Genomic DNA, 12,616 nt, shown 5'->3' on the forward strand with positions numbered 1-12,616 from the left:
ATTTTCCGTAGCGCTTTACTTCGCAGGGGTTGCAGGGATGCTGGAGCCAATCCCGGCCAACTATGGCTTGCCAGCCAATCGCAGGGCACGAAGACAACAACACGCTGATTAACTTCAAATGACTTCAGGTGGTGTGGCTAGCTAGGCACACTATCTCAGAACTATTGCACGCCAGTCAGGTAAAACAATGATTATAACATTTATTTTAATGTCTTACGAGTTAGTTGCTTGTTATAATGAGCAAGTGTGCGTTTATTTTGATGTCTTACGAGTTGCTTACTTATTATGGTGAACAAGTGTGCGTTTATTTTGAGCTGAAGATCGCCATGTTGAGCTCCGCTAAGCAAACAAGGGTTAAGGTTAAAGCTTAAATTCTAATGTTATATTGCTAAATGATGTATTGTGCAAGTATTCATAAGAACCGAGTGGTGTTCTTGACGCGATGGTTATTGCTTCGGGATTCCAACTGTCTTTTTTGTGGAAATATCACGCTAATGAGCAATTGGCACGGGGCTAGCGCTAGCCGCCAGTGGCTAATCGCTATGCTAGCAGGGAGTCCACGTAGTGCTTCTAACTACTTTATTGTGGATGCTAAATGAGCGTGAGTTAAGCTAATGTTCTTACTCCTATGATTTTGTTTTTAAAAATACACGTATTTGTCGGTGCGAATGGGCTAAACGTTTTGCTTAATGATGTTAAATGCAAATGTGATTGACACTCATTGTATGGCCTGCACTTGTTGTAGTGTAGTGAATGTACATGATGGAATTAAGGCTATAAAAGTTTGTTTAGAAAGTAGACTAAACTCTGTCCCTATGTGGCTTTTCAGCTGTGGCCCAAAAGTTGACGGACATCTTCCTGGTGGACAACGGCTGGAGTTCTAACAGGCCTGGGACACCAAAGTGGAGTTCAACCTGGATCCTCACCGGAACAACCAGGAACATTTTTTACCCGTGGATTTTTGGACACCTTTCTTCCCGTGGATTTTTGGACACTTGTCTCCCCAGTGGAGTTTTGGACACTTTTTTTGTGGCAGGGAGACTGAATAGACTCCATTCTTCAAACGTTTTGGTTTAGAACAAACTTTATCAATCCCTCATTTTCTGTTGCTTTGGGGATATTTTTGCGCCACTTCCTCTTGATTTTGAGGGAATTCATCGCGTCACTCACCCCAAAAAAAGATAGGGTTGTTGGAAAAAAATACTATAGAAAAGAATTGAAATTCATAAGACGCAGAAGACGTGCTGGCAGCTGTCGTGGAGTTCCGTGCGCAGGACGCGGTGCCCATCGTGATCTCGCTGAGAAACGTCTATGCCATCGGCCACGCCAAAAAAGCCTTATTATACATTGTCATTTTTTGAAGAAAAAAGGCTTACAATAGATGGTCGTTTTAAAAGAAAAAAAGCCTTATACATTGTTTGTGTTTTAAAGCAAAACAAAATATGACCATGTATATTAAGGCTTTTTTAAAAAAAAACGACATTGTATAGGAAGGATTTTTTTTCTTTAAAAAAACATCGTATAGTAAGGCCTTTTTTTCTTAAAAACGACATAGTATAGTAAGGCTTTTTTTTTCTTAAAAAACGACATAGTATGGTAAGGCTTTTTTTTCTTAAAAAACAACATAGTATGGTAATACTTTTTTCTTAAAAAATCTACTTAGTATAGTAAGGTTTTTTTCTTCTTAAAAAAACATAGTATAGTCAGCCTTTTTTCTTAAAAAACAACCATGTATAGTAAGGCTTTATTTCTTTAAAAACTACATAGTATAGTAAGGCTTTTTTCTTTTAAAAAACGACATAGTATAGTAAGGCTTTTTTCTTTAAAAAAACGACCATGTATAGTAAGGCTTTATTTCTTTAAAAAACGACATAGTATAGTAAGGCTTTTTTTCTTAAAACATGACGTAGTATGGTAAGGCTTTTTTTTTCTCGTAAAAACATGACACAATGTATAACAAGGCTTTATTCATAAAAAACGACATAGTATAGTTAGGCTTTTTTTTCTTTAAAAACGACATAGTATAGTAAGGCTTTTTTTCTTAAAAACGACATAGTATAGTAAGGCTTTTTTCTTAAAAAACGACATAGTATAGTAAGGCTTTTTTTTCTTAAAAAACGACATAGTATAGTAAGGCTTTTTTTTTCTTAAAAAACGACATAGTATAGTAAGGCTTTTTCTAAAAAAAAATGACCATGTATAGTTAGGCATTTAAAAGAAAATATAAAATGACCATGTATAGTAAGCCTCATCTCATCTCATTTTCTGAACCGCTTTATCCTCATTAGGGTAGCGGGGGATGCTGGAGCCAATCTCAGCTGTCTCCAGGCCAGAGGCGGCGGACATCCTGAATCGGTGGCCAGACCATCTTAGGGTACAAGGAGACGGACAACCACGCACACTGTATAGTAAGTCTTTTTTCCTTAAAAATGACCATGTATAGTAAGGCTATTTTTTTCTTTAAAAAATGACATAGTATAGAAGGCTTTTTTTCTTTAAAAAATGACATAGTATAGTAAGGCTTTTTTTCTTTAAAAAATGACATATTATAGTAAGGCTTTAAAAAAAAAAAAAAAAGACATAGTATAGTAAGGCTTTTTTTTCTTAAACGACATAGTATAGTAAGGCTTTTTTTCTTAAAAACGACATAGTATAGTAAGGCTTTTTTCTTAAAAAACGACATAGTATAGTAAGGCTTTTTTCTTTAAAAAAACATAGTATAGTAAGGTTTTTTTCCTAAAAAACGACATAGTATAGTAAGGCTTTTTTTTCTTAAAAAACGACATAGTATAGTAAGGCTTTTTTTTCTTAAAAAATGACAGAGTATAGTAAGGCTTTTTTCCTAAAAAACAACATAGAATAGTAAGGCTTTTTTTCTTAAAAAACGACATAGTATAGTAAGGCTTTTTTTCTAAAAAAAAACGACATAATATAGTAAGGCTTTTTTCTTAAAAAACGACCTATTATAGTAAGGCTTTTTTCTTTAAAAAAAACGACATAGTATGGTAAGGCTTTTTTTGTTAAAAAAAAAAAAAACAATGTATAACAAGGCTTTATTTATTAAAAAAACGACATAGTATAGTCAGGCTTTTTTCTTAAAAAACAACATTGTATAGTAAGTCTTTTTTCTTAAAAAACGGCATAATATAGTAAGGCTTTTTTTCGTAAAAAAAATGACAATGTATAACAAGGCTTTTTTTCCAAAAAAAAGTAAGGCTTTTTTCTTAAAAAACAACATAGTATAGTCAGGCTTTTTTCGTAAAAAAAACAACATAGTATAGTAAGGCTTTTTTCTTTAAAAACGACATAGTATAGTAAGGCTTTTTCTTTTAAAAAATGACCATGTATAATAAGCCTCATCTCATCTCATTTTCTGAACCGCTTTATCCTCATTAGGCTAGCGCGGGATGCTGGAGCCAATCCCAGCTGTCTCCAGGCCTGAGGCGGCGGACATCCTGAATCGGTGGCCAGACCATCTTAGGGTACAAGGAGACGGACAACCACGCACACTGTATTGTAAGTCTTTTTTCCTTAAAAATGACCATGTATAGTAAGGCTATTTTTTTCTTTAAAAAACGACATAGTATAGTAAGGCTTTATTTCTTTCAAAAATGACAGTATAGTAAGGCTTTTTTTCTTGAAAAACGACATAGTATAGTAAGGCTTTAAAAAAAAAAACGACATAGTATAGTAAGGCTTTTTTCTTTAAAAAATGACATAGTATAGTAAGGCTATTTTCTTAAAAAATGACCATGTATAGTATGGCTTTTTCTTGTAAAGAAAACGCATTGTGTGGCAATAATAGTCACATTTCACTTTATTGTATACATAATGAATGAATCTTGGCTTCTGGCTCATTCCCACAAGGCTCGTGTACGTACAAGATATTTGTTGAATGTAAGTTACAGCATGGAGGAAATGTTCCCCACAAGTTACCTAACGCTTTGCCTTGTTTGTTGACAGACTCGTACCGGCGCACCCCGGATTGCGCCTTCATCCAGGAGTCTCCGGCGCTCCAGTGAGCGGAGGCTGACACGGTCATGCTTTTGGACGGCTCCCGCAGATGCAGGCGGACGACAAATCCTCACTGATCTGTAAGTCCGATTGTCATCGACATCACTTTGGTCACGTGACCTTTATGTCATTCACGGCGTCCAGTCGGGAAGAGCTCGCTGACCGGCCGCGGGAGCAGTTGGGACAGATGCACGTCGCCACCGCCTTCGTCATGCCAGGTTGAAAACCGTGTCGCCACTGTAAATATATTAGCGTCATAGGACAAAAATGTTGTCATCTTGGGCAGTGTTGAGAAATAATTGTCTTTGTGTCATGAAAGATGCATTGGACAACGTGGAAGAGAAGAACGGGGTGCAGCCGACCCACAAGTCAAGGCCTGCTTGCCTCACCCCGTGACAGCCGTGGGTTTGAGCCGTGACCCCGTCATTCGGCAGACGTGGATGTGGACGAGGGCGACTGGGAGAACAACGCCATCATGCGGTTGTGGTGGGAATGCCAACCAATAAAAGTGTTTGGGTGGCTTATTTGAAATCCTAGCTAATAGTCCGTGTCTTTTGTTTTTTAGGCCAATTCTTTTAACTAATGTTGATGTAATGTTTAAATGTCAAATTTAATTTTTAAAGTTTTTTTTAGTAAAAGGTAATTATTCTCATGTCGCAGGTGGCTCTCCCCGCCGAAGGCGGGGAGAGTCACCAAGAGTACGTCTGCGGGACGCGAACCGGCTTCCACTCGGTGGTAGGCGCATACTCTACTGTGTGCGCCAAGGGGCCCACCCACACACCCACTAAACTTCGACCGGCCAAGTATTTTTTGGTAAGAGGGCGCTCGAGTAATTTGGCTAAGTGTGCAAGCCGCCTCCCTTCTCAGCATGGTCCTGTCCAATAAAACTTTTTGGGTGGCTTATTTGAAATCCTAGCTAATAGCCAGTGTCTTTTGTTTATTTAGGCCAATTCTTTTAAGTAATTTTAATGTAATGTTTAAATGTAAAATTTTATTTTTTAAAGTTTTTTTTAGTAAAAGGTAATTATTCTCATGTCGCAGGTGCCTCTCCCGCCGAAGGCGGGAGAGGCACCAAGAGTACGTCTGCGGGACGCGAACCGGCTTCCACTCGGTCGGCACAAACTCCAGTGTGCGCATACTCACCGGTCGCGCTAAAGGGCCCTCCCACCGTCCCACTAAACTTCGGCCGCCTAAGTCTTTTCGCTGAGAGGGCGCTCGACTCATTTAACTAAGTGTGTAAGCCACCTGCGGAAAAAGTATAAGTGTGTAAGCCACCTGCGGAAAAAGTATAAGTGTGTAAGCCACCTGCGGAAAAAGTATAAGTGTGTAAGCCACCTGCGGAAAAAGTATAAGTGTGTAAGGCACCTGCGGAAAAAGTATAAGTGTGTAAGGCACCTGCGGAAAAAGTATAAGTGTGTAAGGCACCTGCGGAAAAAGTATAAGTGTGTAAGGCACCTGCGGAAAAAGTATAAGTGTGTAAGGCACCTGCGGAAAAAGTATAAGTGTGTAAGGCACCTGCGGAAAAAGTATAAGTGTGTAAGCCACCTGCGGAAAAAGTATAAGTGTATAAGGCACCTCCCGAAAAAGTATGGTCCTGCCCACTCGGTTTTTATTTGACCTGAAAAGTGACAAATTGGAGGAGGCGGGGTATCTAACCCATGACCTTTTGTATGGTAAGTTGGTGCTCTACTATTGAGGCCAAGTATCCGTTTGAGCGGAAGAGTGAAAACTTGAAGGAAGTGGGAATCAATCCAGGCAACTTTTGTATGCTAAGTGGGCACTATACCTGATTTTTGGGTCAAAATGAAGAAATCCTGCGTGCGGTGGAAACGGGATCCAGTTTGATAGAGATCCTACATCTGCAGGTGAGTCTAAGAAAAACAAAAGAAAAGAAATATTTTCTGCACAGCAACATGAATGTCTCTTTTAAACTTACTTTTTTGTCTTCAGGTGTCCTCGTGCTCCACAGTTTGGGAAAGCTTTTCGTTGGAAGACTGTCTATCCCACAAGTCATCCATTTTTGCCTTTGTCACTCATCTGAAAAAATAAAAATAAAAGTTGACAGCAAAGTATCTCTTGTTCTATGATGTGACCTTGACTTTGATTTGGCTATGCACACACACTATGATCGCTGACACAAGGCAAGACATCACATACCGAGCCAATACAAAGGCGACCGGTCAGGGCGGCGCTTCATCCGCAATCTGCTCCCAAACCTACTCCATCCTGTCAGAGAGACCACAAGAAAAAAGCCTTACTATACATGGTCATTTTTTGAAGAAAAACGCCTTACTATACTATGTCATTTTTTAAAGAAAAAGCCTTACTATACTATGTCGTTTTTTAAAGAAAACAGCCTTACTATACTATGTCGTTTTTTTTATAAATAAAGCCTTGTTATACATTGTGTTGTTTTTTTTTTTTACAAAAAACGCCTTACTATACTGTCGTTTTTTAAGAAAAAAAAGCCTTACTATATATACTATGTCGTTTTTTTTTAAATAAATAAAGCCTTGTTATACATTGTGTCGTTTTTTTACGAAAAAAAAAGCCTTACTATACATGGTGTTTTTTTTAAGAAAAAAAAGCCTTACTATACTATGTCGTTTTTTATAAATAAAGCCTTGTTATACATTGTGTCGTTTTTTTTTACGAAAAAAAGCCTTATTATACATGGTCGTTTTTTTAAGGAAAAAAAAGCCTTACTATACTATGTCGTTTTTTATAAATAAAGCCTTGTTATACATTGTGTCGTTTTTTTATAAATAAAGCCTTGTTATTCATTGTGTCGTTTTTTACGAGAAAAAAAAGCCTTACTATACGATGTCGTTTTTTAAAGAAAAAAAGCCTTACTATACTGTGTCATTTTTAAAGAAAAAAGCCTTACTATACTATGTCGTTTTTAAAGAAAAAAGCCTTGCTATACTATGTCGTTTTTTTAAGAAAAAAAGCCTTACTATACTATGTAGTTTTGTAAAGAAAAAGCCTTACTATACATGGTCGGTTTTTTAAAGAAAAAAGCCTTACTATTCATGGTCGTTTTTTATTTAAAAAAAAGCCTTTCTATACATGGTCGTTTTTATATTCAAACATGGTCATTACCAAAAATTAATAAATAAACCAAGTTGTCAGATATCACCAATATTACTGGAGAGAGTGTCTTTCCACAATTAGGATTTTAGTTTTATGACAAATGGTCTATAAAGGAATTTCGAATTGGAAAAGTCGTCTTCTATTCTGTCCTTGTGCGATCTTTGAAACGATTAAAAAACACTCAACGCAATTCGATTTGGAGATATTATGAGTGCAAGTGGAACTCTATCTTTAGAGAAGCTTGCAATGTAGAAAACGGGAGCATTTCTTACCTTTTCGGCATGCGTCGAGTACACAAAAATCAGCCAACGTCGAAAACAACAACTTCTTGGTGGACTTGTGTTCATGTCCTTTAACAAACGTATCTTGGTTGGAGCTGACCCAAATGAGGCCGTTTAGATCATGCGATTAAAAAGCTGAAAAGACGTTTACAAACAAAACAAAGCATACAGGTCAACGAAAAGCCTTTTTTCCATTGTCTTTTCCGGTCCGTTTCACTTCCGGCTCACCAATGTGACGTCAATTCACAGAACGCCCTCGACTTTTTTCTTTTTCTTAAATATAGAATAGTTTTTACTGTGCGGCCCGAGAAAGTAAATCATGAGTGCCAACTTTTTGTTTTATGTTCAAATTCAAATAAAGATTATAGATGTATAGGGAATATTTACTTTCTTGACCCTTTTTAAATCAATATAATTGGATTTTTAAAAAATCCAACATTTTATTTTTTCCTGTTTCTTTTTTTTAGTTCAAAAGGCATTTAAAAAAATATAAACATAACAAAAAAATATTTTCTTTCCTTTTAAAATGAAAAACAAATGATTAAAAGATATTTTCCCTTACTAAGAAAAAAAGCTCAAATAAACATTGTTTTCATCTATAATAAACGGAATATTTAAGGCTTTTGATCCAGTTCTTTTAATTTGTTTTTTTTTAAATATATAAATATTATATCTAAAATGTTTCCTATTTCCCCTTTTACCTTTCACTGTAAATAAACACATTTTAAAAAAAGGCAATATTTACTTTTTACTTTTTCAATAAAAAAACAAAAGGTTAAAACACATGATGATTTATTATTTGCCCTCTTTTCTGATTAAAAATGTAAATAAATGTAAAAAATCGATTCATTTTGTGACAGAAAATGAGTTTGACAACCCTGGTGTAGAGGTTAAACTCGCCTGAATGCCATGCAGGCAGGTGTGGTTCGAATCCCGATGCGCAGTCATTTTCCCTTAAATGGAAACAAATATGTGTAGTCAAGACTTTCCAATAATGACAAAGTTAGTTGTGCTGACTTCATGGTGTAGTGGTTCCCTCACCTGACTGCCAAGTGGGCAGGTGTGGTACGAATCCCGGTTGGGAATCATTTTTCCCTTAAATAAAAACAACCATGTGTAGTCAAGACCTTCCAATAATGACAAGAGAAATTGTGGTGACTTCATGGCGTAGAGATTTGTTCACCTGACTGCCGTGCAGGCAGTTGTGGTTCAAATCCCAGTTGGAAATCATTTTTCCCTTAAATAGAAACAACCTTGTGTCATCAAGACCTTCCAATAATGACAAGTGAAATTGTGGTGACTTCATGGTGTAGAGGTTTGTTCACCTGACTGCCATGCAGGCAGGTGTGGTTCAAATCCCAGTTGGGAATCATTTTCCCTAAGTTATTTCTATAAATGTGTAGTCAAGACTTTCCAATAATGACAAAGTTTATTGTGGTGACTTCATGGTGTAGTGGTTCCCTCACCTGCCTGCCATGTGGGCAGTTGGGGTTCAAATCCCGGTTTGGAATCATTTTTCCCTTAAATAGAAAGAACCGTGTGTAGTCAAGACTTTCCAATAATGACAAATTTAATTGTGGTGACTTCATGGTGTAGTGGTTCCCTCATCGGACTGCCAAGCAGGAACTTGTGGTTCAAATCCCAGTTGGGAAACATTTTCCCTTAATTATTTCTATATATGTGTAGTCAACACTTTCCAATAATGACAATGTAGAGTGTGGCCATTCATGGTGTAGTGGTTCAGTCGCCTGACTGCCGTGTGGGCAGCTGGGGTTCGAATCCTGGTGTCGTTAGGCTGACTGGAAAATTATTTTGCTGAAAAAAATGACTTTATTTTAATGAAAAAATGTTCATCCACACATACTGAACTACATAGTGTAGTCATCAGTCGAAACGGCATTAGGATTCGAACCCCAGATGCCTGCATGGCAGTCAGGTGAGTGAACCACTACACCATGAATGGCCACACTTTACCTTGTCATTATTGGAAAGTCTTGACGACACAAGGTTGTTTCTATTTAAGGGAAAAATGATTACCAACTGGGATTCGAACTCCAACTGCCTACATGCCAGGCAGGTGAGCGAACCTCTACACCACGAAATAGCCACACTTTATGGTGTCATTATTGGAAAGTCTTGACGACACAAGGTTGTTTCTATTTACGGGAAAAATGATTTCCAACTGGGAGTTGAACCACAACTGCCTGCATGGCAGTCAGGCAAACAAACCTCTACACCACAAAGTAGAAGAAAAAAAAGCCTTACTATACTATGTCGTTTTTACGAAAAAAAAAAAAAAAAAAAGGGCTTACTATACATGGTCATTTTTTAAGAAAAAAGCCTTACTATACATGGTCGTATTTTTTTTTTTTAAAGCCTTACTATACATGGTCATTTAAAAAAAAGCCTTACTATACTATGTCAGTTTTTAAAGCCTTACTATACATGGTCTCATTTTAAGAAAAAAAAGCCTTACTATACATGGTCATTTTTTTTAAACCCTTACTATACATGGAGGGTTCAAATCCAGGTCAGCCCACCTGTGTGGAGTTCTTCCCAGGCCTGCATGGGTTTTCTCCAGGTACAGTGGTACCTCGACATACGATCGTAATCTGTTCCGAGACTGAGATCGTATGTCGAGCTTTTCGTAACTCGAGCGAACTTCCCCCATTGAAATGAACTAAAAACAAATGGATTGGTTCCAACCCTCTGAAAAAACACCAAAAACAGGATATTGGATTTGGAAAAAATGTTTGATTTCTTCTAAATCGCCATCTATTAACAAAGTAAAAAATAACGAGTGGTTTAATGGTAATGAAATGTGTTTAATAGAAGTAAAATTAGACGCATTTCGCGGACGGTAGAAACAGCGGCAACACACGGAGGCGGAGGCACTGGTAAACGAACAAACAAATCAAAATTAACTTGGATAACTATATACAGACACTCAATGTTTAATGTAACTTCACACAAAACTGAATTCTAATTTAGTTTGAATCTTTTTGACCTTGGTTCAACGGGTTGACCCCACCCGGACGTTCCGCCGGAGTCTTCAAAACGGACGCATCAAGAGTCGTTTGGGACTTGCCGCTTCCTCCCCGTCTGACGACCAAGTGTATTCCAGATCTTTTTCTAAATTTATCGAACCAGCCATGACTGGCTTTAAAGGCTTCCGAAGGTATTGAAGGCTGTCCTTTCCTTGTTATCAAATCCGTGTAAATTCCGCTGGCTTTTTCACATATGGTCGACTCGTTCACGCTATCTCCTGCTAATTGTTTTTCTTCTATCCACAATAAAAGAAGGTCCTCCATCTCGTCGTGAACGTCACTGCGCCGGTGGGAAATGATAGTTAATCCCTTGGTAGGCCTCTTCTCCTTAATGACGTCCTTCTGCCTAAGGATGCTGGATATAGTTGACTGATTCCTCTCGTATTGCCGAGCGAGCTCGCTACCACGTACCCCACTCTCATGTTTTGCAATAATTTCACGTTTTATGTCCATTGTCAACGGTCGCCTTTTCTTTGCAAAACTCTGCCCATCCATAGTATTGTTTACCTGCTATGGAAATGTAGACCAACGTGGTGGAAAAAAAAACGGGTGTGGAAATGCAAAGTCCGCCCAGTGCTCGTAGATATATTTTTATACACTAAAGAGATGCAAAAAAGACAGTGCCATGGCCACCTGGCTTGGTCGCATCAAGAAATTTTGATGGTATCTAGGGTGAATTATTCAATTGAAATTTCCGTCGTAACACGAGCATGTTGTATGACGAGGTACCACTCTACTCCTGTTTCTTCCCACATTTCAAAGGCTGTAGGCTGGTTGCACGCTGGATGTGAGCGTGAATGGTTGTCCGTCTCCTCCGCCACCGGTTCAGGGTGTCCCGAAGTCAGCTGGGATAGGCTCAGGCACCCTCCGCGACCCTTGTGGGGACAAAGCGGTTCGGAGAATGAATGAACAATCAAAGTTGGACTCGTTTCATCGGGCAATCAAGTTAGGTGACGCTTGTTCGTTTCTCACTGTTAGGTTTATCATTATAGATGTGTATCAATATTATTAAATTATATGTGCTTGCAACGAAGAGTGATTGACATTCATATAAAGGGCATTTTAATACATCTCTTGCAAAAGTAATGACTGTGGTTCGCATCAAGAGGATTGGGAATGGCCTTGGGCAGGATGGGTTCACAACAAGCGCTCTTGGGAAGATTCGACAGACCTACAATTGCTTTGAGAACTGTGATCAATTGTTATGAGACTCTAAATGTGTTTAGACTTCTGTGGGGCATGGCGTTAAAATATTATGAATAAATTAGCGAGAGAGACCTCGAGTTGTTAGAATTATCCTGACCGGGGAGCGGATGGATGTATTCTCTTCTTGCAAGAATTAAATAAAGATGTGACTTCAGATGCCTCTTTTATTGTGAAATACCTAAGGATAACCCTATCACTCACGGAACGGACCGCCATTATGCTTTGTGAAATTCAACTGCTGTTGAAATCGGCGCTTCAAAATGTAATCAATAAGATTTCATGTCAAAATAGCTCAGTACGTATCACATCCGTCTTTTTATAGGATGGGCAACACCGTCAATAGACAAAATACGAATTCTAGCTCTCGTGCAAACCTTTAAAAGTTCATAACGCATGGGACAGAAGTCCCTTCGTGTGTTTCCTCGTGCGAATGTGTTTGTCAATAAAGTACACTTACAAATAAGCTTTGTTAGAGTTCGGTCGCTTGTTTCCTTTTTCGGTTTCCTCTTCTACCGACTTTTGCATTCGTTTTTCTATGAATTATGCTTCATCTGTGACCTAAAGACGGTCTTTGTCGACAATTGAGCAACTCGTGTTGTTGGTATACATAATGGCTCAAATGAAAAAAGCCGCGTATAGGCTCAACAAATGGTCACCGTCGCACGTCGATGACGCCAGGTGCTGTGCTCCAATACGATTTCGTCTGAGTTCTTTGGGGTACGTAATTTCTATATTAGTACGTCACTGGCGGCCATCTTTTGTGTGTCCCCTTACGGGGCCAAGTCAGCCCTTTTCTATGTGGCATTGGGTCGACTCGCTGGTTGTTATTATATCACGGGGACAACGCTTGATGAATTCACACGGGGAATAGGTCAAAACATGTTATTGAGACAGTTTCTTGATGTCTTTGAAAAGTTGTATTTTTGTTATGTAGAATAAACGTTTCGGGCCCTTTAAATTTTTTGGACACTCAAG

The 12,616-nt window shown here is 38.2% G+C and overlaps 3 long non-coding RNA genes across 8 annotated transcripts; 1 reads left to right on the top strand and 2 right to left on the bottom strand.

Annotated features, from left to right (window-relative positions):
• The first annotated feature begins 39 nt into the window (after positions 1-39).
• LOC144091921 (uncharacterized) lies at positions 40-4,550 on the top strand. 6 transcript variants are annotated; one of them, XR_013305923.1, is made up of 7 exons: positions 65-179; positions 830-1,596; positions 2,289-2,408; positions 3,397-3,516; positions 3,964-4,094; positions 4,159-4,253; positions 4,334-4,550. It is a non-coding gene; the product is annotated as an uncharacterized LOC144091921 (long non-coding RNA). The 6 variants fall into 6 exon arrangements; XR_013305921.1 differs by having other exon boundaries at positions 4,159-4,232; XR_013305924.1 differs by lacking the exon at positions 830-1,596 and having other exon boundaries at positions 40-179; positions 4,159-4,232.
• Positions 3,582-7,820, bottom strand: LOC144091922 (uncharacterized). Its single transcript, XR_013305927.1, has 5 exons — positions 7,380-7,820; positions 6,172-6,240; positions 5,951-6,051; positions 5,801-5,885; positions 3,582-4,251 (listed from the first exon to the last, which is right to left on the bottom strand). It is a non-coding gene; the product is annotated as an uncharacterized LOC144091922 (long non-coding RNA).
• A 2,372-nt stretch (positions 7,821-10,192) lies between these two features.
• On the bottom strand, positions 10,193-12,277 carry LOC144091892 (uncharacterized). Its single transcript, XR_013305910.1, has 2 exons — positions 12,099-12,277; positions 10,193-11,310 (listed from the first exon to the last, which is right to left on the bottom strand). It is a non-coding gene; the product is annotated as an uncharacterized LOC144091892 (long non-coding RNA).
• Between the last annotated feature and the right edge of the window lie 339 nt (positions 12,278-12,616).

This window comes from Stigmatopora argus, chromosome 17 (assembly GCF_051989625.1).
Source record: "Stigmatopora argus isolate UIUO_Sarg chromosome 17, RoL_Sarg_1.0, whole genome shotgun sequence".
In the NCBI taxonomy this organism is placed as follows: domain Eukaryota; kingdom Metazoa; phylum Chordata; class Actinopteri; order Syngnathiformes; family Syngnathidae; genus Stigmatopora; species Stigmatopora argus.